Here is a 26,237-nt window from a genome sequence, read left to right as displayed (position 1 = left end):
TGTATTGTATTGTTTTGTAATTGCATTTATATAGCTCTTACTAACCCTGACGAGGTGTCAAAGCGCTTTTTCGGCGAGTAGCACGCTACTCCGGGACCCATAGAGGTTTAGTGTTGAATTAGTATAGTGAAACATGCAAGTGCATTTTAAGTTGTGGATAGAATAGTCAGTTATTTGGATTTGGAATGCTAGCAGAAGGATAGAGGAGGACAAAGGTTTGTTTTTATATAGCGCTTGTTGACGCACAATATTCAGGAAGCCTACAAAGGATTAGTGGTGAATTAATATGGTGAAATATGAAGTAATTTCAGTGGTGGATATTAGTCAGTTACTTGGAGTGAGAAGGATAGCGGAGGGATAAAAGGGGAAGAAAGATTTTCATTCATATAGCACTTGTTACCCCTGATGGGTTTTGAAGCGCTTTTCTGGCGCGTAGCACGCCATAAGGGATTACTGTTGAAAATTAGTATATCCTGGCCGGTTAAAAAAGTCAGCAAAAACGTAGGAAACCTAAACAAAAAAAGCAAATTCAAGGAAGAATTCACTTCAGAATGTTTCTGTTGGGGTATATATGAAGTGAAGGAATGTTGTATACCAAAATCAGGTAAGTAACAGGTTATTGAAAGCGTCTCGCGTACCCAAATTCCCCCCACCCCCCTCAAACTTCCCATAAACATTGTCCACACCAACACATCTCAATCCCTAGAATGTATGCCTGATAATTTAACGTACTATACACTACAACATCCCTCCGCTTCCCATGGTTAATCAAACTTTAGACTAAATATTCATGTAACTAACGCATTTAACCAAAGGTATATGGCCAAAAAAGGTTAAGACTTAATGATCAACTTCCTCAAAGATAATTAGGTGAAAGGAAAATTACAACTGCATATACATTTAAAACCTAATACAGTTAAACACTTAATTGAATAGAATCCAAGCCCTACTATCAATAACTTCACAACCATTAGAAATCGGCTTGCTGTTCACCATCCATCCAAATTGCTATTCACAAATATAATCATTAAAGCTTTTGGAGATTGTATTACTCGTTTAGAGCACACTGGTACTTCCTTCTTAACTTCAGCCTGGGGGATACTTCTTGCTGACTTTGTATCAACAGATGTTATCAGAAGTTTACCTGAGTGCTCTTACAAGTTGGACGCCACCCAACTTATTAACGAACATTTCCTGTCACTTAGACATACAGAATTGTTTGTAACTTCTGCCACATCGCATTGATCGTAGAACGCTTTCCATGGAGTTTCTTTATTTTGACTTATTGTCCTGCTTTTACCACAGCACCTCATTTGTACCAAACTTGTAGTAAAAATAGTTTTCCTATAATGAGCCCAATGTATCTAGTCTCTCACTGATTAGTTAACCACTCTTGGTTCTACTAAACACCCTGGACTACTTTTGGATCTTGACCGTCTACCTTTCATTATCTCAAAGGGACTATAACTAGAGACTTCAGTGGTGGTAGTTTTGTACGTCCATGCTGTGTTCAACACCTGTTGTTCCCGGTGGTAACCACTCTTGCCGGCCAGTGAATGACACACTTTAACGACAGGTTAAGACTCGTTACCATTCACTTTGTGTGTAGTGCCCACATCTCTCATATACTTCTTTGCTTTACTGGCTGTAAGCTGGCCACCATTGTCACTCGGCAAATTTGACATTAAAAACTTTGACAAAAGGCTGAAACAGAGTTGGTGTCGGCTCTTTCTGCTACTAGTACACTTGGACTCTTGGAGAAAATATCTATAAAAACTGTTCAAAATGTATATTGCTCCCAAACAGGTCAAATAATATCAATATTAACACAAATAAAAAGCATGAGTTGTAGCCACCGCACATTATCCACTCCAAAATATACAAACAGTAAGGTACGCTGTTGGGACCAAGCAGATACACCTACTTTGGTCAATGCTCTTATTCCGTAGGCTAACAATTCAACCTTATTGTATGAGGAGGCCTCACCCATACTTTGTGGCATGCTTCATCATTGGCCACTTCACCCCACCATGGTAAGACAGTGCTACCAGGATGAACTCTAGCTCGCGAATGAGGCAGTTATTTATTTATCTATTTTTTTTAAATGTTTTATTGGATTTTACAGGTCAAATAAGATACACCACAATCAGTAATCCCCCCCATCCCAGAGCTTCACACACCATGCAGGGCATCTTTGCTACAGATCTCTCTCATTCCTTTCAATAATTACACAGCCATATAGCCAACAACCCATCAGGCGGCGCACAGAGCTATCCACATTGTTATAACAGCTAACGGAACATGACTCCCAGGCTACCAGCACCCAGGCTCCTAGACAGGCACCTTTTAACTTACTGCATCCTCGTTCAGGGTGTCATCCCCTACAGCACAGGCCACCCTTTCCTCATCCCTGTCCCTGTCCTTCATACACGTCTGAAACAATCCCCAGAAATTCTTTGGGCGGCTCCTCGGAGGAAGCAGTTTGTTATAATTTTCAGACTGCGTACTACAGTACAACATATTGCGCGTCCAGCGCTCAATCGTGGGCGTCGGTCCTCTCAGCCAGCACAAGCCCACTTCACGTTTAGCCATAAGCATACCCATGTCTACCAGTCTGCGGAACGCCTTGGGCAACTTTTTGGTGTATCCCAACAATGAAAGCGCAGGGTCCAGGTCTAGCGCAATCTCAGCTATTTCACTTAATTCCTTAAAAACTTCCCCCCAGAACATTTGTACTCTCGGACAAGACCAGGCCAGGTGTAGGAAGTCCGCCACTGGCTCATGGCACAGCTTGCATTCTGCCCTGTCACGGAGGCCATATCTGTGCAAGCGTTCAGGGGTGTAATATTCCCTATTGATAAATTTAAAGTGGACCAATCTATGCTTGCCATTAAGCGATATACGCCTGGTATTCTCGCAGCAATAAAGCCACATATCGTTGTATATTGCTATCTGCAAGTCTCTTTGCCATGTCAGTCTCGCAGTCATGTATTGGTTCTCCCTTTGGGACATTGCTATTTTATATAGTTTCGTTACCAGTAAGCTCAGGGACCTCTGGCTTCTCCACAAGGTCCACTCCTAGTTGCTCCAGTAGGGCCCTACGTACTCTGTAAAATTGAAAATGGTGCAGTAGAGTGTCCGTGCCCCCAGATTCACAAACCTGATCCCAGGACTTAACTCTCTCTTCTCGGAACAGATCGCCCGCCTTTAGATTAAGCTTATGCAAGGCGTCAATCACTCCCTTATCTCTGCAGGGGGCTAACCAACGGGCCCACTCTACCAGCATAATCGGCGAGTACAACAATACCCCCCCCCCCCTGATATTGCAAGAAGCAGTGCCAAGCGTGATTGGTGGTTGTGACGGAGTCCAATATACCAGTTCTGTGGTCTACTGCGTTAAATATCGTCGCAGTAAGGGTGAGAGGGTCTGCAAACAGGCGTTCCATGCGCACATGTGGGATATTCGGGTCGCCATGAATCCAGGTGTGCATATGCGCCCCCTGCGCTACCCTATAATAAAGCTCAAAATCTGGGGCACCTAGGCCCCCATGCTGTACGGCCGAGTGAGTATCTTCCATTTTACCCGAGGCTGTTTACCCGCCCATGCAAATTTTACCATAATTTGAGTCCGCCGTTGGAAGAAAACCCGGGGCAAAACCAATGGGAGGTTCGTGAACAGAAACAGCATTCTTGGGAGTACCACCATCTTCATGACTGATATGCGACCCATAATAGAGAGCGGGAGCCTACACCAGGCTTCCACATCGTCCTCCAGTTTGCTAATGGCCACCCCATAATTCTCTCTAAACACTATTTTGGAGTCTGTATGCAGCTGTATTCCTAAGTACCTAATTGATTCAGTCGTCCACTGCAGGGGGTATTCCATTTCGAACTCCTGTGTAGCTGGAGTAAGTGGGAAGGCCAAGGACTTCGTCCAGTTGACCCGTAGACCTGATAAAGCTCCGAAGTGAACTACTTCTCTGAGCACTGCAGTCAGATTCTTTTCTGGTTCCCGGACATAGAGCAATGTGTCATCTGCGTACATTGAAACTATTATCTTATAGGTAGGAAATCCAATGCCTTCCTGTCCATGGTATTCCCGTAATGCGCAGGCCAAGGGCTCCGCCACCAGCGCATACAATAATGGGGAAAGCGGGCAACCCTGTCGGGTACCTCGGCCGATGGGAAATGGGTCAGTTACCAAATTACCGAGGCGAACTCTCGCTGTGGGTCTATTATACAATGTCCCTATCATTTGCAAAAACGGTGCTCCCAGCCCCATCCTTGTTAACACCTGCCTCATGAAAGGCCATTCAACTGAGTCGAAGGCTTTCTCCATGTCCAGGAACACCGCCACCTCTCTGACTTCTTGTTTGACGTGCTGCATTACGCCAAAGATGGTGCGTATATTGTACGTGAGGTTTCTGTCCGGGATGAAGCCCGCCTGTTCTGGAGCAACCAGTAACGGGGCGAGGAGCTCCAGATGGTTTGCCAGCACATTTGCGTAAATCTTAGTGTCAACATTCAAAAGGGAGAGGGGTCGGTACGAGCTGCACTCGTCAAGTGTCTTCCCGGGGATCCCTTGGGGATCGCTACCATAATCGCCTCTCTCAACGACTGCGGCATGCATCCCGACTCACATAAGTCATCGAACAGCATCGACAAGTGCGGGAGCAGCAAGTCCTGAAACGCTTTGTAAAATCCCACTGTGAGCCCATCAGCTCCCGGGGCGCTGCCGGTCTTCATGCTCGATAGCGCCTCCACAATTTCATCTTTCTCAATAGGCAGCATTAGGAATTCCCTGTGTGTGCTCGTGAGCGTGGTGAGCTCAATGTGCCCCAGATAGTCTAACATCTCCTCCTCCAGTTCACCACCTTTGGATGTATACTAATCTTCATAGTATTGTCTAAATCTTTGTGCGTGCGATATCCGTCTCCTCTGTGAGGACTTCTCCTTCATTCCACTTTACTTCTACGACTTGTGATCTGCCCCTCCATCCTTTCAGTATTCTAGCGAGAACTGAGCCCGGTCTATTGCCCTCCCCGTATGTGCGGGCGTGTGCGTACTTCCCCCAAGTGCTTAACCTCTCTATCCGCTTCTTCATGGTACTCTCCGAGAAGAGTCTTAATCTCTTCCGCAATTGCTGCGTCGCTGTCGACCCTCTGCAGCTCCTCCAGTTGCCCCAGCCTCTTCTCCAGTTCAGCTAGTCTACGCCTAATGGACCTGAGGACCCCTGAGTGCTTAGACATTGCGATACCTCTAATATAGGCCTTAAACGCCTCCCATATTGTCTGAAAGCTGTCTACTGAGCCTACGTTAGTCTCGAATGAGGCAGTTATTAATAAGGCTTTCAACTGGATACATCAAGGATTTCTAAGAATTTCATGGGGTAAACCTGAAGAAAATACCTTTATTCATTAGTACCCCAGATACGTTTTTGAAAAATGGGTGGGATGAACATGGGTACTACGTTTTGTTCATCTATTAATAAACCAACATGTTTCTGCCCTTGCTAGTGCCTGAGATCAGGTCAAGGGCATTTGTCAGGGCTTGGCACAGAATCCCTAATAGAACACTAGTATCCTCATTCAGAGTGGTAAGTGAAATCTCCTCCCTTCATGGAATTAGGCTGAGATTCTAGGGAATAACATGAAAATTAATAAAACAGTGACAATTACAGTCTACATACAAAATTTCTCCTCTTACGTGATGGAAAGCATTCACAAAAAATAGTGATCATGTGGTGTCACAGCGTACAAACATATCACACAGCAAACGTGAATGGCGGTAAGTGGAACAGATGCACTCATACACTATTTGTCCTTACCCCGACATAGGTCTATTCAGACTTCATGGTCTTGACCATACATGCTTAAAAATGTTAAAGGAAATGGATTCATCCTCATTCCAAACATCACCATTAACAATTGACTAGTCCTTAGTCTATACTTCTTTACGTTACCCCGAAAATGTTTTTTTTTCTTGACAGATAAATAAAGAACTTGCTTGCTGTAAAGTAACTTCTCTTTGCACATATATTAAAATCTTCAGTATCCAATCTGACCTGTTACGTCCTCTTTGCTGTCATATTGTGATTCTGCCTTTTATTGTTTATATGAATAACTAGTATTGCAGGCAGGTCATCTTTTGTATAGCACTGCAGTGTTTTATCATCATTGTTTATAACACCCACACTTATCATGGTCATCACATCTGTTCATGTTCAGTGACCTTGCATATACTCTCAGCACACGCTGCTTGATGTGAATTATGATCTACTGACTGATTCTGCAGTGACACACACCCCCATGGAGGCTTCTGTGCATGGGTAATTTCAAAAGAGCCACCATCTGTAACTGCCTAACTTAGAATGATTCGCACATGAGACGTTTAAGATAACCTTGAGATAAATAAATCAATAATTGTTTGATTGCTGCACTCCCTGTTGATCGTGCTTCTGGAAAATAACTTCCAGCACCCGATGGGCACACTGCGATAGCCGATAGGAGCAAATACCATTCCCTTTCTCAATAAATATTAATTTTCCTTACAGTAAACATTTTTAACCAAACTTGCATGCATAGAACTACTTACTATTCCCAAAGTCTCTGTAAAACAAGTCATCGCCAATTCTGTGGTAAAGCGAGATGTGCACCAGGATAGGTTTAAGTAGGTGGTTCATCGAACGCAACCTGGGTGCCAAAATGCCTCCTTTCAACTGCCTATAAACATTCCATTCAAACTCATTCCCATTTCCCAGAACGTAAAACATCAATGAAACGCTCAAAACCTTAAGGTATAATACACTACGCTGTACTATTCATAAATGACTCTAAATACAAAGAGACCAGTGTTCCCTCTAACGTGCGCGGCTGCGCTCCCGCGCACCTTTAAGGTACCGAGCGCGCAGTGCTACTTGTGGAGCGCGCACATGTTCTCGCCGCCGCCGCCCGCTTTTAAAACGCGAGCGGCGAAAAACGTCAATTTGCCGGTTGCCTGAGACCATTGTGAAAGTATTTCTGTTAATCACAGCGCCCGTAATGCGCTGCAATTACCAGGAATATTTTCACAATGGCCCACAATCCGCACCCAGCCGTGCTCTAATGAGAAAAGAAATGCAGCAAGTCTGAAAGCACGACGTGTTAAGCACACGTCGTGCTTTTGCACTTGCTGCATTTTTAATGGATCACGGCTGGGGCTGATGGTGGGCCATTGTGAAAATATTCCTGTTAATTGCAGCGCATGACGGGCGCTGTGATTAACAGGAATTTTTTCACAATGGCCCACCATCAGCCCCAGCCGTGATCCATTAAAAATGCAGCAAGTGCAAAAGCACGACGAGTAAAGCACATGCCATGCAGATTCCGGGTGCAAATGCTTTAGGGCAGATATTTGTGCAGTATGCTTTGTGCTCGACCTAGCCCTGTGCGTGCAAAAATGGTATGATTGTGCCAATGCTTTAAAGCCTGTTTTGCTTCTGTTGTACATTTTTAATATTTAAGCGGACAACTTCCAAGAAGTGCCGGCTCTACACTGGAGCAAACACAGTTTCCATTCAGCTCCTGACCATCACTAGTGCAACCATAGACACAATCACAGTCCCAGTGACCCAAGAAGGGTTCTTCCCAGGATGCATCTCTTATGACTATGGTGTTATTCTTATCCTGCTCTAAATAATAGCGGGTATTCCTCGGAAACTGAGGCATTACGGCTCTTTATATTTAGGACTGACTGACTTCTGAATGTCTGTTGCTAGACAGCGAGATGCCCTGCTTCCAGTGCAGTGGTGGGGGCTGAGGGGACGAGTCCCTGCCCCTCCCTCTCGCATCCTGGCCAGGGAAGCACAGCTTTAATTGTTCATCAGAACTTCCCAAGAGCCGGTTACATTTTATTGTTTTGCACTGTTGCCATTTGACAATTGACTCTAGTTATTTTTAGGGCTCGCTGGTACTGCATCCGAAGGATGCGTCCAGCTGGGAGCCTTTTAGTTGCCTGACTCGGGGGAATGAGGGACAAAAGGGTGTTACGAGCTTGGATTTGGGTGCGCGAACGCGCACGTTCCGTCCCGCGCCGTGCACATGCGCGCGCATATACACAGACAGACACAGCCAGCCCCCACCCCTCTGCATGCACGCACACACATACACACGCTGCCGCCCCCACCACCCTGCCCACACACAGACACGCACGCATACACACGCCGCCGCCCTCTACACCCCCCCCCCTCTAACAGGCGCGCTGGGCCTACCTCCTTATTTAGCCCCCCCCCCCCCCCCGACGCGCATCTCGCTCTCCTCGCCCCCAGGGACCCACGCAGCAGTCCCAGGCTCACAATGAGCGAGAGATAGGGACTTTGGCGATCCTTACCGGGGCTCTTCAGATGGCTGCGGCTGCTGCTCTCGCGGGTGCTCGTTGTTTCTTCTTGCCCCGCCCCCTTTGCGCTCCAGGCCTCACTTTCGTCCAGGGCTCCCTTGTCTACCGGACTAGGGTCCACGCATTGTACTGTTTTCCATTGGACGGCGACACAGACAGAAAGTTTAATGATTCAAAGTATCTTTCTTCAAATTTATACGGTAGTCTTCCCTTCAGACGCATTTAATCAGAAACATTTCGATGTATTTCTTGAGTCTACTGCGGTCACAGCTTTTTAAATGGACAGTCTACCGTTCTTAGATGGCGGCCATTAACGTCTCTTCAATATTTGGCCTTCTTCTCTTTCAATCATGTTTCGTTTCCTCTCCTTTTCACATTGGTCCAAGGATAGGAAGACGCATGATAGTCACGTGCGTATCGTATCCCCTGTTTCCATGGCAAAGACACCGTTGTTTGAACATAGAGCGGGATATAGAGGAGGAGCTGGGCCAAAGCCTTCCGGGGAGAAGTGCGGGGGTAAGCCGGGAATGCCACTACTGGGACAGTGGGCTAGGTTGACCAGCACCCACCATAGCCGCCGTGTTTACAGCCTCGGAGCGACTATTTGTTGACTATGGTAGGTACGACTCAGAACTACTAGTAAAGTTGCTCGTAGTGAGTTTGTAAGAACCTGTTCTATTGCATGGGTCAAAGGGGGTTGGTTGAGCTTGAAGTGGGAGAGGGAGAGCTAACCCATTAGAAAGGAGAGCCGAGGTGGCTCTAATGTGATAGTTTTTCAATATTAATTCAATTCTGTTTCTGTCTTCACGACAATGCTGTTAGCGCACTGAGAGACTAGTCCATGTGTGGCCTAGGTTCTTTGTAGCTGGAGCAATGTAAAAGCAAATAAAAGGTTTTCCGTACAGCTCACAACCCGAACTGATGTGTTTGAAGGTGATATGTGATAATGAAAAAAACAGTATTCTTAGTTAAAGAACATATTTGCGTGGGATCACATAGTTTGACCCTACAGGAAATCCAGAATTCCTAATTTTACATTGTGCAATTCTAGATGGGTGTCTCTTTCTCGCTCTGTTTTTTTTTTTTAACATCGAATCTTTCATGGTGCACGAAGTTTGGCTCCTTTTGGGCTTGAAGGGCCTAGATCTTGGCTCTCGAGCTGAGCCTGGCTAGTGGTTCGCCTACCTTTGTGGAGAACTGTAAAGTTGACGAAAGTGCTACATGTGGTTGCAGGGAGGTATGGGCCTTCATGAAACTTTACAGGGGATTAGGTGAGGAGAGCTTTAGTGGCTGTGCAGCGAGTTATGAAGGAGCATTGCAAAGTGTAGCCGAGGGTACTTATTTGTTTACGTTTTTATATTCTATGTACCACTTTAGGGTGACAGTGTCCTGCAACGTGCTAGTACAAATTGATATTACATAGTCCCGTTTTAAAGGTATACATGGAAAAATGTAGTTAGTCTAGATCGCAAATAACACATGTACAAAGAAAACGTATTTAAATCAGACTTGTTTTCCGTAATTAGATAGCTGGACTGTGCTGCTGTTGAGTCAATTTAAGGTTATATCGAAATTCTTTCATACTTCTCGTCAATGTGATGTATGAAGGGACGAACAAGCCTTAGTTTCTGCAGAGCCTTGGTGTGCCTTGTAGACAATTTGAGTGTGTTATTCTTGTTGGATATAAAGATTTCAAGCACTGATCCTTCTTCTCCAATTTCTATGCACACTATGACGTGCAGATTCCGCTCGAGGCATGAAGAGTGTTACAGTGCACAGCTGTTTCTCCATTTGGATCCTTATGGGAAGGTATGGTCTCATGCGATGGCATGAGCCTCTATCCCTGCCCTGAGGGCCTGACAGCATGTGAGCCTGGTATCTTGACTTTTATTTTTGCCGTGGCATCACTAACCTAGTGTGGGCGCAGAGGCCAAGGTCTGTCCTTGACTCTGTGAAGTCCAGGCCATGTCCTGTAACCTGGAGGGGCAAACCAAGTGACTTTCATGGGCGGTGACAGCAAACCGTGTTTTTTGAATCTTGAGTGTGACCAGACACTTTACCCTGTGTTAATTAGAGATTGAGACCGCCTAACTCCTCTCGTGTAAAGTTCCGCTATTATGTGAAGCTCAGAACCGTATGCTGACATTCTGTGTTCATGGTGGGTACATGTGTGTGCAGGGGTGTTGCATTTAATAAAATATCTACTTGTTTATGGGGCAGGTTGCTTCATAAAACTACTTGTCCTATAACAAAACACACTGGTCCCTTTTGTGCCATGTAATATGGCGACAAATTATGGCAGCAATCCCATTACATAAGAGCTCTGAAATAGCCTCTGTGATTATGCTAACGCTTACTCCATAGTAGGGTTTGAATTCCCTTATGTTGCCATGTTTCCACAGATCTGCATATTAGGGCTGAAAGTGATGGTAAGCAACAGTACCAGGGTTGGATGCAGAAAGGTTGGAAATTTACTCCTGACCATGGCAGACATAAAACTTCTTCCAGGGTTGGGGAAAAAAATGGTTGGAGGGAAAGTGAACTTTCAAATCTACACCTGTATATTTGCTCATGCTAAAATGCAGTACACAAATATTTTCTAGGGGTACTATTTCTTGGCTTACCTCTGTAAAGTCTTGTGAATTCACACAAGTGGTTTATCTGCACTTAATGCAAGGACATGGGTGCAGTTTTGAGACTATATTTAATAATTGAGCCCCTAATTAGGTCTGGCGTTAACCATTACCTTTTGTGTTTATTAAAGTTCTGTCTCGCTCTATCGTGTCTATCAGCTAGCTTTATTGTGAGTTACAGCATTCTGTTCTTTCACAAGAAGCATATCGACAAAGTCGTTTAGTTCAGTGCCAGGATCTACTGTGGCAATGTGTGCTTTTTGAGACCAAAACTATTTTTGCTTTTGCCAAGGTTTGTTATAATGGTGAGCGCCAGGCAGCTCCCTCACCAGTAAGGTTTTACAAAAACTATGCCAAAACAAGTCCGCATTGAAAAAAATCAAAAGGCTGACCAACAATTTCTGACCTACTGCCTTTACCAATGCTTGTTTATTTGTGTTTCCCATAATCTTATTAACCCCTTGCTTGCTGCCGCGATTCTGCGTCTGTGCGGCAAAATCGCGAGTGGGCGGGTTTATGACGGCCCCCAGCTGTCATCGGCACACGAGCGCCGTAGTGCATGACGGATGGGGGCCGTCATCAGCATGCAAGGGGTTAAAACTGGTTACACTGATTTTCCATTATGAATAGGTTTGGAAAATACTAGCATACATCAACACATTTCACTAAATGGTGCTCCAAAGAAATGGTCTGCAACTACTCCTACTGAGCACCAGTTCGAAGTTGGCTTAAGAGCCAACACTGCCGTTAAGACGCTGAGGTCATTAGGTCTCGACCTACAGCATTGTGTCGAGATTATAGTAAGGCTCTCAAAAGTCTACCCAAGCTGCTGCGGATCAGGTACAGTTTATGTGACCCGGGCGCGTGCACATAGCACAGAGCCTCGGCATCACACTTCAAAGGAAGCCGCTCCCTGCCCCCGCATCAGACTTCAAAGGAGTCCGCTCCCCTGGCCTCCCCCCCAGCCCCCCGCCACGGCTGCTCTCTGACACAGCAGAGCAAAGGACTTTTTTTTAAGTACGACAGCAGTACAGCACTGTTATGTTTATTCTCAAGTACCAGGTTTTGAGACCACTAAGCCCAGCTTGATTTATACTTTCACTGTAAGTGGTTGTAAAAGCAATAAAGGACAAGAAGTAACTGTCTCTACGTGGAATCTTTAAATGTAAGCCTCGAAGACATTTCACTCTGCGCCCATCACAAAAACAGAAAGCTCCTGAGCTCTCCATTTTCGACTGTTTTCACGGCGCCTTTTCCATCGCTTACGTTTTATAATCTTTTCCTTAGAGACTGATGTCAAGTGTTCACCAAACACTATTGGGGCTACTTAGACTCCAGTGTACATTGCAAGAGCAAATAACGCTTTTTCCCCACGTGCTTATGCGCAGACAATTCGTACAAAAAGCCAGAGAATGCAATTTGTCCACAGCCAACGAAAGTCAGGAGCGCAAAAATGGGTGCAAAAAAACCTATGGCAAATGGATGCTTTATTAAAGGGGAAGGCTGTTTACCAAATGAAATGCAAGGATGTAGTATGCTATACAACAGGCTATATTTGCTTAATGTTTGGTTTGCGTGTGAAAAACGTCAATTAAACGTACATCAAACGTCTGTAGGGCAGAGATCTTGCTGCACATTTCAAGTAACCTGTTGCAGTTCTCTGACTAGCCAGACTGTGCATGGTGCACTCGCCTACAGAAAAGTGATAGACCCTGGGGGACAGTTTGACTCGGTAATATTAATTAAAGTCCATTAGTGTGCAAAGGGGAATGTAATGGAATACCGCCAGCCTTATACCCAAGGACAATTGTGCCAAGCTCTGAAGAATGCGGTCATAAATACAAAACTATTACCTGTTTAACAATCAAGAACAGAGAGTTATTTATACTCATATGCGAGGTTAGAAATATGAAATTGATTATGTGAACGTGGCCTAAATACGCCACTCCCAAAAAATTTCAAATAACCATGCGCCACAATTAACAATAAATGCACTCCCAAAAGCTACATATGAACAGAAGGGCTCCCCTGGGTCACGTACTACCTCTTCGATGTCACAGAAACATCTTTGTTTTCTGATGCTATTACAAGAAAAAGAATATCATACTACGTTATTACACTTACTGAATGCAAACTGCAAACCTTATCCACGTAAGCAACAGCTTGACTCGTTGATGGTTAAGGTATATGAATATACAGAACACTAACACACACACACACACCTAATCGATTCAAAATAGCCTGTTCCAAGTATTCTGGGCCCTTTCGTCCATACTCATGTGACACTGAATTGTTTATAAATTACACACATCAGTTTTCAGTGCATGCTTTCACCGGGCACCAACACCACCAGCCATCAGTGCACGCTTTCACCAGGCACAAACAACACCAGCCGTCAGTGCACGCTTCCATCAGACACACACCACCAGACGTCAGTGCACACTTTCATCAGGCACAGACACCATCAGTCGTCAGCGCCCTCTTTCACCAGGCACAAACACCACCAGCCGTCAGTGCATGCTTTCACCGGGCACAAACACCACCAGCTGTCAGTGCACGCTTTCACTAGGCACACACCACCAGCCATCAGTGCACACTTTCACCAGGTGCACACACACACCACCAGCCGTCAGTGCATGCTTTGACCGGGCACAAACACCACCAGCCGTCAGTGCACGCTTCCACCAGGCACACACCATCAGACGTCAATGCACACTTTCACCAGGCACACACACACACCACCAGCCGTCAGTGCACGCTTCCACCAGGCACACACACCACCAGCCGGCAGTGCACACTTGGACCAGGCACACACGCCTCTAGCCATCAGTGCACAATTTCTACAAGCACACACACCACCAGCCATCAGTGCACACATCAATTGTTAACGCATCCACAATTAACTATTGTAGCAATCGCAGTATGGTGCACTTTACTTTAAAACTTATTCATCTAAAGCGCAGCATGACACCATTGCTACAAAAATAAATACACATTTTTTGGGCCTACAATTTATAGACTTTTGTTGCAATTGGTGTTGCAACATTTAGCAATGCCAATAGTTCAAACTCTCTATAATCCTTTTCAGTCCAGGTCTCATGAACTCTCCTCAAATATTTTCTCCACTGATATCTTTCTCTCCCCATGTTCCCTTCTTCGCCTCCCCTTTCACAGGCTCGCAGTCAAGAATCAAAAATATGTTTAGGAATGGCTCCACTGTTCAGCAGTGAGCATTTCATTTAACACACTGAGCCATCCTGCTAGCAGAATGGTTTTGGAAGGCACGGTATGGTTAGCTGTCAAAGAACAGAACGCAACTCAGGTTTTTGTTTTATTGTCGAACTTTTGTACTCGAAGAAATATGTTGTAAAAAACCTTGTTTTTTTAAGATGGGGAAAATTGGGTTTTTATGCGCTCTAGTAATTTATGAGAATCTTGTTGCAAAAAGTACATTGTAAAAAACAGATCCAGACACTTAAAAAAGAATGTACAGAAATTCAGTTTGCAACATTCTTTGTGTACATCTCCTATTCATTTAATTATTTACCACCACCACCACCACGCCCACCACCATGTCCCCCACGTCCACCACCATGTCCCCCACCACGTCCCCCATCACGTCCATCACCACCACCACGTCCATCACCTCCATCACCACCACCACTTCCACCACCACCATGAGGCCACCTCACTCTATCTATCTGTCGCCCTCACTCTATCTGTCGCACTCACTCTATCTGTCTATCTATCTATTGCCCACACTCTATCTATCGCCCCTCACTCTGTCTATCTGTCTATCGCCCTCACTCTATCCTATCTATCTATCTATCTATCTCTCGCCCTCACTCTATCCTATCTATCTATCTATCGCCCTCACTCTATCGCCCTCACTCCTATCTATCTATCTATAGCCCTCCCTCTTTCTATCTATCGCCCTCCCTCTATATATCTATCGCCCTCACTCTAACCATCTATCGCCCTCACTCTATCTATCTATCTATCAAACTCACTCTATCTATCTATCGCTTCACCACAGTATCACTCAGGGGCACCACAACATCACTATGCGCTACCACAGCATCACTGAACGCCACAGCATCACTCAGCGCCACCACAGCATTAGTCTGTGCAACCATTCAACAACAACTGGTTCAAATATGTTCTCTCAATTTTTCAAGCTTTATTACACTTGTCACAAAAAGATGTTAATATTTAACTTCTGTTCTTGGATTTTGGTCACAATAAAATACACTGAACATAATCTTCACAAAAGTTATTCACAAAAGTTTAAGCTATTGCCATTATAAATTACAATAGCTTTTATTTAAGTATTAATTATTAAAAAAATAAAAGCCATTGTTAATTGTAATATCAATACATCTAAGTCACATACATACAACACATATTGCATTACAAATGCTATAGGTGTCACATTTGCGAAAGTTAAAACTTTTGGCATTGTAAATGACAAAGCTATTAATTTCGCTATTTTCAAAACCAACACATAAATGAAAAATGTGTTATATACAATACCAATAGCTCAAACTTTCCTAATGCGAGACCTATTGCATTGCAAATGCTTGTTGTTGACAGTCGCAGGAGTTCACAGGACGGGGTGGGCTCGAGCTGCACATGACAAGGTTGTTTCTAGCTCAATAACCCCGTCTAGATCAGATTCCCGAGACAATCAGTGCCTCGAGGAAGAGCCTTCTTGACCTGGAAGCAATCTCTGCACAGGCTGGCATAAGTATCTACTGGCAATCTTTTATTTTGTATAGCCTTATCGACGTCCAACTTCCTGCCTGAAACACCCGCCCCTTTCCTAATCTATTTATGGAATTAATAATTTTATAGATTGCGCCTTGTTGCCACGAGGCATCAATGCGCCGCACGGGTCACACAGAAATCTGATAACAGTACTGCTATACAGAGATGCGATAGATAAGTTTATAACACTGCATCTCCGGGGATTGGCCTTCGAATCAGAGTGTACGTGGATGTGTTACTGAAAAGCCGTGTTCTTCTGTTTTCCTGAGCATGTGCAGAGTGGGGGCAGTTGTAGTTCCTCGCAGCGGCCCCACTGAATGTGTGGTTCATCGTTTGACCGTATTTTAATTTAGGGGTTAAGCGTTAAAAGACCCCTCCTTGGGTAGTGTGGTTGTGTCCTAAGTTACTTCTCTATTTTTCCATCATGATTTTCAGTTTTCAATTTCCGGTTCCCTTCTAATTTAAAATTGCACACCTTAAGCAATACTATTCTCCTGAGAGGATTCAATTTTATTGTCGACTTTAACCTTTGAACTCTGCAGCAGTATTGTTGTTGAGCTGCCCTGTCATGGCTGCCTCTAACAGGGAAGGCATTGTATGGAAGTCCTTCACAGGAACCATGTATTATTAAAAATTGTCATCAGTACTGTAATATGAGATGATGAATGCTTTTTTTTCGTTATTTTCGTACTTGCCTGTTTGTGTTTTGAGACACAGCACGCGCATGCAGGACGCACTGCACACAGGTTGCAAGGCTGTAAATTAATAGGGTGTGAAGGTAGTAAGTAGCTAATCCCTGTGTACAGAATCAACATGATCATATGTGCATTGCGAAGCCCCCAATGAGGTGCACGAGGAAACTTCACATTTGGCTAAAGTTTCACAAACACTGCCTAAAGGCAACAGGCCTGATCCCTACTTGTTCAGCACACCTGCGTGTAATTTCGCTGTGCAGAAAAGCCATTTTCCTTTTCAAATTCCACATTCTGATTCTCAAAATGAGCTGAAGGGAAGTTTTGAACTTGTAAAGTGTGCTCAGAGGGGTGGACATTGCACTATTAATGGAGATTTTCTACTGCTGCAAATTAAGTCCCAAGGTGGGAACATGAATGCTGTCAGGAAGAGGGGCAAAAGCGGTCGCCCTTAAAAAAATTTCTAACACCCACAATCTGGGACCATGCGGACATTCTGGAACATTTCCATTGGCGATGTACACCAAAGTCCTTACATCAACTTACTAAGATGCAATAAATTTATCATTGGCTCCAGAGTTACTTTCTCCTACTGTAAATCCTATCTACGCCTTTCATGAACAAGGAAAAGCTGGGTTCGGTAATTCCTCAAAGTGAAAACATTGAAAAATTAGGAAGAATACCTTAGGTCGCCCATGTAAATAAGTATTCACACTGCCACAGAGTAAATACAATTAACTGCTCGTATGTTTTTATGAAGAGTTAGTGGATTGGTTTGTTAAGAGGGTGTGGAGTTGACAACAGACTGTAATAACAGGTTTTCAGCCCCCTCAACTTCTGCCGCCCTGGGCAAATGGACCAGAATGCCTAGTTTATTTATTTATTTATTGAAGTTTTGTATAGCGCTAGCTGGACCCGAGGGTATCAGAGCGCTTCACAGCAAATACAGATATGCAGCAAATGAGAATAAGCAAGACCGGAATCGAGAACAACAAGCAGGAAATAGAGTCTGTACGACAGTCATAGGGACTTTGACCGTGAGGCGTGGGGTTCTCCTTAGGCACCAGAGTGTTCAAGGAAGAGGGCTTTGAGTAGCGATTTGAATTGCGGGAAGGAGACGGTCATTCTGATGTGAGGGGGGGATGGCGTTCCAGATCCTGGGGGCATTCCCCACAAAGGATTTATTTGAGATTTTGCGTTTCTGTGATTTCAGAGGGATGAGTAGTAGTGTGTTGGAGCTTCTGAGGTTCCTGGATTGACCTGCCCTTTTGAGTTTGGAGGCCAGGTATTCCGGTTTGCCTGTATGCAGGGCTTTATGTGTGAGGCAAGCTGTGCGGAAGTTGGCTCGTTGGTCAATCGGGAGCCATTTCAGTTCTTTGAGTGCTGGAGAGATGTGGTCAAATTTCTAGTTGTAGGGTTACGTTTAATACTGTGAGAATGCTTCTCAGGCACCCCCACTTTTTGAGTTTCTGTTTTGCCTATAAAAGAAAACAAACTAGTTTAAGGTCCAAATCACATTTCTGCCTGCCTTACTGGTGGTGATTTTCCACTTAGTTGAATCACACCTTGTGGAATTTCCCACCTAGAGAGTTAATATTGGTCAGCTCGAATCCTCCTATTATTATATACAACTTGATGCAAAAAACAACCATTGACAAAGCCAATAGTCTTGGCTTCTTGTAGGTGTAGTGTTACTTGTATTATATATCTTGATGTAATGACAGAGGCAGCAAAATATCAGTAGGGTGGCACACTATGCGAAGCACATATTTATAGCTTAATTACTTTTAAGCCACACCCTTAATTGCATTGGTTACGGCCCTTGAAAGATCCCTGAGTATTTTCATCCCACTCAAAGCCCTGGTCTACACGCGCGGTCAGGTTCTTGGCGCACAGAGCCTTGTGGTTGTTTATGGGGTTCACCAGCATTCATTTTGGGAGGCCTGGGCCTATTTCATCTCGTTAGCATTTGATCCAGAAGGAGAGCGAGGCAGAAAATGAATAATGTAAGGAGAAGAAAGACCGTACAGTATTGACAATGTGATCAGCAATGAGAGTAGCTGCAAGAGTGAGACAAAAGTTCAGGGACTGTATGGTTTTTCAATAAATAGACATGAGGTGCAACCAAAATTTGACAACCTTAGTATTCAGCAACCCAGACATTCGGCATTACCAGTGGTGGGCTTTTACAAACCACTTTTGGGCTTGGGAATTATTATTTTGCAAATGTAAGCAGTGTCTTTAGGGCATCTTGTTTCTAGCAATGTGTTTGCTGGCTCCCCTGCCCCCAAAGCAAAAAAAAATTCTGAAGCATAACCTCCGAAACAGTGAATAACTAGATGGATACTACTTCAGGTAGGACAGTCTAATTTATAAATGCTTTTGCCACTTTGGAAAGGAATGTTTAAAGAAAATTCAAAAGCGTTTGTTATGACAATTTAGTTTAGTCACCTTTTGATAAAGTTTAATTTTGTATCCCGCAGAGTTAATGACTTGACATTCAATTTCATTGCAGACTATTTCTACAAGTACTGTATGTAAAAGCTAAATTTTCAACTGACACCACTATACACAAAATAGCAGGTCCAAGCTACAACTGGATTCAACTGAATTTTTAATTATAGTACTCTGTTGTACAGCCAAACCTCATATGAATCAAATAGAAATTGTTTTTAGATTCCCAAGACCAGGGAAGCAGCATACCTGCTGTGCCAGGGCTCAATATGGATGCATCAGTGTTCCTTGTTATTAAGCCCCTGTGTAGAAGAGCAGTATTGTGGATACCTAGGGTAGGACTGACTTCTAAGGCAATCAGGCAGTGGCTGATGAGCTGGTCTGACGTCAGTGTGTGGGATGCTTTTTCAGGCAGCATGTGGGCCTGTTTTATGGCCTGGTGGGCCAGTTTTCTTACTGTTGACTTCCCTGATATTGCCACAAACATTGTCTGTACAATGCATGCTGTCTACCGTACCTTGCAAATCACTTTTACAACATGTCTATACAAGCTCAAAACTGCCCGGATTTCCAAATGTGGGACACAATTTTAGCTATCTGATTAGCAAATGGGAGCCACTTTTATTTTGGTGATAGGGACTCCTTTCTGTCCCAATGGGTGCCTGAAAGCTGCCTTTCTCATTATTCCCAAACAGCATTTGTGACATTACATCACTCCCAAAGTAACAAGACGACAGCTGTCTAAGTGATTAAATGGCATGGTTTCTGGGCTTCTCCAGAAGGCAGGATCCTTAGTTTTGAGCTCCCGTGGGAACTTGTGTAGCTTGTTATATTAGGTCTTCATTGCAGACATGTGTTATCAAAACAACTATTATTTACAATAGCAATACTTGGAGTAGGTTGGGCGGCCTGTGATTTATCAGAATTAACATTAAAATAAATTGAGAGTCTGCAACGGGCGGAGTGGGCATTTGGCGCTGTTTTCATAATATAAAATGCACCCTTGCATCCCAAAATGGATGCAAGGATGCATTTTGCGAAAAGAACTTAGGGCAGCCAAACACCACTCTGCTTCCTTACATACTCTTCAGTGATTACTGCTGAGTATGCAAGGGTGCCGCCTCCAAGCGATATGCAATGGTTTCTAAACTTTAGAAACCACTGTATATCATTTTGCAGTGCATACCCCTCGGCGACCTTTATGTTAGGGCGTTTAGGGGTATGTGCTGCTGTGCTGTGCTTTTTAAACAAGGCGTGAAAATGGAGCAGTCAGGGGTGTGGAATTTAATAAAATATCTACTTGTCCATGGGGCAGGTTGCTTCATAAATCTACTTGTCCTGTAACAAAATCCACATGTCCCTTTGGTTCCATGTAGTGCAGCGACAAATTATGGCATTATATAAGAGCTCTGATATAGTCTCTCTTGATTATGCCAGGGCTCCTACCATAGTAGTGTTTGAATACTTGCAGTCCCCTTATGTTGCCACGTTTCTGCAGATCTGCGTACTGGGGCTGAAGGTAGTGGTAAGCAATAGTTCCTGGGTTAGAAAGCCCTTTTGAGTCTGTGCAAACATACTAACATGCATGTTTTAAGGGGTTTCAACAACTCCTCTCTAATCTTTTCCCATACTGATAAATGTTGGAAATTTACTCCTGACAATGACCGATGTAAACCTTCTTCCGGAGTTGGGATAAAAGTGGTTGGATGGAAAGTGAACTTCAAACACTTAGATTTTCACAGGAGCAAATCTACCCATGCATATTTGCTCATGCTAAAATGCAGTTCACAAATATTTTCTAGGAGTACTATTTCTTGACCTTCTTTTGTACATTTTTGGGAATTCACGAAAGCCAGATAGCTGCACTTAATGCAAGGACATATACCATGGGTGCCCTTTTGAGACTTTCTTTAATAATTGGACCCCTAATTTGGTCTGGTGTTGACCACGACCTTTTGCGTTTATTAAAAGTCTGTCTCTCTCTGTATTGGCTGGCTTCACTGTGAGTGACAGCATTCTGCTCTTTCAGATGGAGCATATCGGCACACAAAGTAATTTTGTTCAGTGCGAGTAACTACTGTGGCAGTGTGTGCTTTTTGAGACCAAAAACAACTTTTGCTTTTGCCAATGTTTGTTATAATGGTGACCGCCCGGCAGCTCCCACACCAATAAAGTTTTACAAAAACCATGCCAAAACAAGTCGCACATTGACAAAACTAAAAAGCTGTCCACCAATTTCAGACCTACTGACATTGCTTGTTTATTTTTGTTTCCCATAATCTTATTGGAACTGGTTACACTGATTCTCCATTATGAATATTTTTGGGAAATACTAGCATGCATCAAAAACATGTTACTAAATGATGCTGCAAATAAATGGTACCAGATATTTTACAGTTGTTTAGCGAAATGTTTTTTTTCCTGCTTCCATTTTTTTAATGAACATATTATTTTAAAAGCAAAGTATCATCAATCTGGCTTTCAAGCTTCTTCGAATATTTGCATCAATTCAGAGACCATTCTGGGAGGATTATACATAGCCTAATATTGCTAAACCTTAAAAAAGTGTGTGCACATTTTTATACTGGAAGGACTGTCAGTAGTGCAGTTAGTGCTTATAAGATTTACTTTGAAAGCTCACCCTAATAATAAAGGTTTTCAATTAATGAACGATAAATACTAGTTTGAACAGCATAAAAAATGGACAAAAAGATTACCTTAACTGCAGACTGTGCCATCCCCTTATCCATAATATGGTACTGCAAACTGGCAGCTAAAGGGTTTGCGCTGCAGAGGTGGGCCTACTTGTCCCAAGGACAAAATACACATGAAAACTTGTTGCCCTTGACCACAAACAATATGTCCTGGGCGTCGGGCTATAGGAAGTCCACATCCCTGTGAGCAGCCTACATATGTTTAGACCACTGCACATTAAAGTTGAACCTGTACTGGTTTTTAAACGTAATGGGACTGGTCCCTCTGCCTCCCCTGTTTAAAGATCACTGCTGTGCATACCACTTGGTTTCCTCGCATACTCTGCAGTAATCTTTGCGTCAGCCCATTGCTTATCATTGGTTGGCTTTCTTGTCAATATCATTTGCTTGCTTCATATATAATGGCTTTCTTTCCTCTTTTTATGTTTGTCCCTTTCTTGGAGCATACCTTCTTTACCATCCTATTGATTGGATGACTTGTATCCGTCCACTGCGTGCATTCGGGGTACTGACTACCTTTTTAGGTTGAGCCTAGACAGCGCATGTGCTGTCTGGAAGACCTCTTGTAGTAGGAAAAAACTGGAAAGGACTTATGACCCACCTGCTTCTTTCCTATTGGTTTAATGCATTGTCACTCCTCTTTGCTGCCTCCATAATGGTTAAACGGAGCGATACCTCACTTTCGTTTAATGAAGAGCAGCACTGACAAACTACAGTTACTCTCCGCCTGCATTGTTCATCTGTTCCTCAGAAGTACTATTTTTCCTGTTTTTGGTGTGCCATGATCATAACGCCCTTCACGGATCATCCCGCGCATACGTTTACCAAGCGCGGGCCCTGTGCTATATGTTTTAGCACGGCGCCCACTTTTGTCTTTTCTTATCACCATGGCCCCATCACGACCGCCATGAGCATAACTAGAATGCACACAGGCGCTGCACTATATGCGTTTAGCACTGCGCCCTTATCCAGGCTAATGCTGGGCGCCACTCCTTTTCCATGCTCCATATTCAGCATTCAAAGCAATTAGAGATGGCTGCAGGGCACGGGCTGAAGGAGGCAATTCTCCCTCACCACTCCGGTGGCGATTACTTGTTTTCTATTTATTTACAATTTTTTTTTTTTTTTTTTACATTGGTGGCACCCGTGCATTGCTTTTAAACATGTTGTTATGCTGGTGTGAGAAGAACTTCAGTTGAAAATAAAAGCCTGACACATGCAAGAGTAATGTTCCTGCCACCCCGTCATCCACAAGCAGAAGTCATGCACAGCTACAATTTGAAAATGTCTGTAGTTATCGTTACATAGTCTCAAGTCTATTTACACAATTCCCCTGTTATCATGGCAAATAAACTTGTGCATAGCGCCCCTCGAGTGGGAGGAGCCTTGCAGAACATAAACATCATTGGACAGTGCAGATTACTCTTGTCTGCAAATGATTGGTCTGCGTCTATGAAACTGGATGAAACACGAACATTTTTTGCTGAACTTTTCCAACACGGTGGACAGCTAGAATGCACAGTAAAGCATAGGTTAAGTTGACATTCACAAATACAACAGAGCTCTTCAAATGGTATCCCAGGCGCCTTTAGTATCCAATTAAACAAACTCTCAAGTAAAAAACATGAGGGGCTGTGCTAGGGAGACATATGAATGGGCTGCACATCGGCGATTGGATGTTCTGCGCTAGTTATTGCTGCTGTCTCTGTGTACACAAATCTGAAGTTTCGCAATTCCACTCCTGAGTACCTCATCCCTGCCAGATATTATCCTTCAACTCAGGAAGTGTCATCCTGCTTTAACAATGTGTTAAAAATGAACTACAAATCCCAGCATACAACACCAAACAAGCATTGAAAATGCAATAGGTCTCGCAATAGAAGAGTTTGACCTTTTTCGTTTTGCAAATGGATGAGTGGCGTTGCGTGGATGAGTGGCGTTGCGTGGATGAGTGGCGTTGCGTGGATGAGTGGCGTTGCGTGGATGAGTGGCGTTGCGTGGATGAGTGGGGTTGCGTGGATGAGTGGGGTTGCGTGGATGCGTTGCGTGTGTGAGTGGCGTTGCGTGTGTGAGTGGCGTTGCGTGTGTGAGTGGTGTTGCGTGTGTGAGTGGTGTTGCGTGGGGGGATGGATGGATGGAGTGGGGGATGGATGGATGGAGTGGGGGGATGGATGGATGGAGTGGGGGGATGGATGGATGGAGTGGGGGGATGGATGGATGGAGTGGGATGGATGGATGGATGGAGTGGGATGGATGGATGGAGTGGGGGGATGGATGGATGGAGTGGGGGATGGATGGATGGATGGATGGATGGATGGATGGAGTGGGGGATGGATGGATGGATGGAGTGGGGGATGGATGGATGGATGGAGTGGGGGATGGAGTGGGGGATGGAGTGGGATGGAGTGGGATGGAGTGGGATGGAGTGGGATGGAGTGGGATGGAGTGGGATGGAGTGGGATGGATGGATGGATGGATGGATGGATGGATGGATGGATGGATGAAGTGGGATGGATGGATGGATGGATGGAGTGGGATGGATGGATGAAGTGGGATGGATGGATGGATGGATGGAGTGGGGAATGGATGGATGGAGTGGGGGGATGTATGGATGGAGTGGGGGATGGATGGAGTGGGGGGATGTATGGATGGAGTGGGGGATGGATGGAGTGGGGGATTGATGGATGGATGGATGGATGGATGGATGGAGTGGGATGGAGTGGGATGGATGGATGGATGGAGTGGGATGGATGGATGGATGGATGGAGTGGGATGGATGGATGGATGGAGTGGGGGGATGGATGGAGTGGGGGGATGGATGGAGTGGGGGGATGGATGGATGGAGTGGGGGGGATGATGGAGTGGGGGGAGGGATGGATGGAGTGGAAACCGGGCGGCAAGGGCTGTGATTTATAATGTGTTATGTTTAGGAGTAAACGGGCGTACGACATAGCAGGTATGTCCATCTTTAATGAATATGTAGGGCACAAATGACGTGATAAACAGAAGAGGCGCAGATTGGTGGTTGAAGAGCCCAGAGAGTAGTAAAAACAATAACAAAAGATGCAGCAAAGGCTTCAAAGTTAAGAAAAGATGCAGGCACTGCTTTGGTATTGTGAGGAGGAGGACATGTAACCGGAAATACAATGTTTATAATGTAAAAGTTTAAATCAACAGGAAACATGAGAAATTACCTGGCTGCAGTGGAAATTAAAGAGAAACATGCAGACAAAGGTTTTATGCCGGAGGACACAAATGAACCAGGACGGGAAAGCAAATATTTATGATGTAAAACTATATTAACAGCAAACCTGCGAAACCATGTGGGGAAGGAGGATATTTAATAAACAGAGAGGTAGGTGAAAACATAAAAGAAACAGGCAGGCAAATCTTTCTGATTCTATAGAGGTTAAAACGCACGGGGAAGCTTTAATTTGTAATTTAAAACGTTAATGTAGCAGGAGTTTAGAAGTGTAGATAGTTTAAAAGATTAAATAAACAGGAGTAAGCAGGCAATGAAACATAACAAGTGAGACGGAAAGCCAGAGGCCAGCATCAAACGGACAATACAGAGGGTCTGTTGCTTGTGTGCTCAGCCGTGACCTGCGCCAAGGAGCTGAGAGCGTTGGGAGAAGGGGGTGTAGTGCACGCGCTGGGAAGAGCAGCAGCAGGGAGGGGGTGGCAAATGGTTCTTTGCTTTGGGCGCTCTGTAGTGGGGAAGGGGGATGGGGCACGTATAGGAGGTGGCAGGAAAAACAGGGACAGGGTAGAAGAAACAGTAAGGGGATGGGATAAGTTAAACAAGTGAAAAATGAGTGAGCCCCTTCATGGTTGTGTGTGACAGACACCTCCTTTATGCTGCAGTAATATCGGGGAATTCAGAAGTAACAAGGAGTGGGGGAAAGGAGCGGTGGGAGCGAGAGGAGACGAGATGCCAGCAGAGCCGAGGATGGGAACCCAGAGGCGGCCCTAAGGCTGGCAGCAGAGAGGGGAAGTCGGAGAGGCTGTGTGCGGGGAGAGAGGAACAGATGGCTGTGAAGCAGGGGGTGTGAAGGATGGGGGTGGGTGGGGAGCGTAGGGACGGCTCAGATGCCTGAAGCAGAGCGCACGCTTTAATTTGTAATTTAAAACGTTAATGTAGCAGGAGTTTAGAAGTGTAGATAGTTTAAAAGATTAAATAAACAGGAGTAAGCAGGCAATGAAACATAACAAGTGAGACGGAAAGCCAGAGGCCAGCATCAAACGGACAATACAGAGGGTCTGTTGCTTGTGTGCTCAGCCGTGACCTGCGCCAAGGAGCTGAGAGCGTTGGGAGAAGGGGGTGTAGTGCACGCGCTGGGAAGAGCAGCAGCAGGGAGGGGGTGGCAAATGGTTCTTTGCTTTGGGCGCTCTGTAGTGGGGAAGGGGGATGGGGCACGTATAGGAGGTGGCAGGAAAAACAGGGACAGGGTAGAAGAAACAGTAAGGGGATGGGATAAGTTAAACAAGAGGCTGGGAAACAAAGAACGTGTAGCTGGAGGGGGCGGGATGGATTACAGAGAAGGAAGACTGGTGGGAGAAATGTTCGAAAAACAAGTAAACGAGTAAAACAAGAGCACTTACAG

At 44.6% G+C, this 26,237-nt stretch overlaps 1 protein-coding gene across 2 annotated transcripts in view; it reads left to right on the top strand.

Annotated features, from left to right (window-relative positions):
* ESF1 (ESF1 nucleolar pre-rRNA processing protein) overlaps positions 1-26,237 on the top strand; it is a 258,010-nt gene that overhangs the window by 916 nt on the left and 230,857 nt on the right. The window lies entirely within an intron of this gene.

Source organism: Lissotriton helveticus, chromosome 6 (assembly GCF_964261635.1).
Source record: "Lissotriton helveticus chromosome 6, aLisHel1.1, whole genome shotgun sequence".
NCBI classification, from domain to species: domain Eukaryota; kingdom Metazoa; phylum Chordata; class Amphibia; order Caudata; family Salamandridae; genus Lissotriton; species Lissotriton helveticus.
This window is presented reverse-complemented; position numbering and strand designations above follow the sequence as displayed.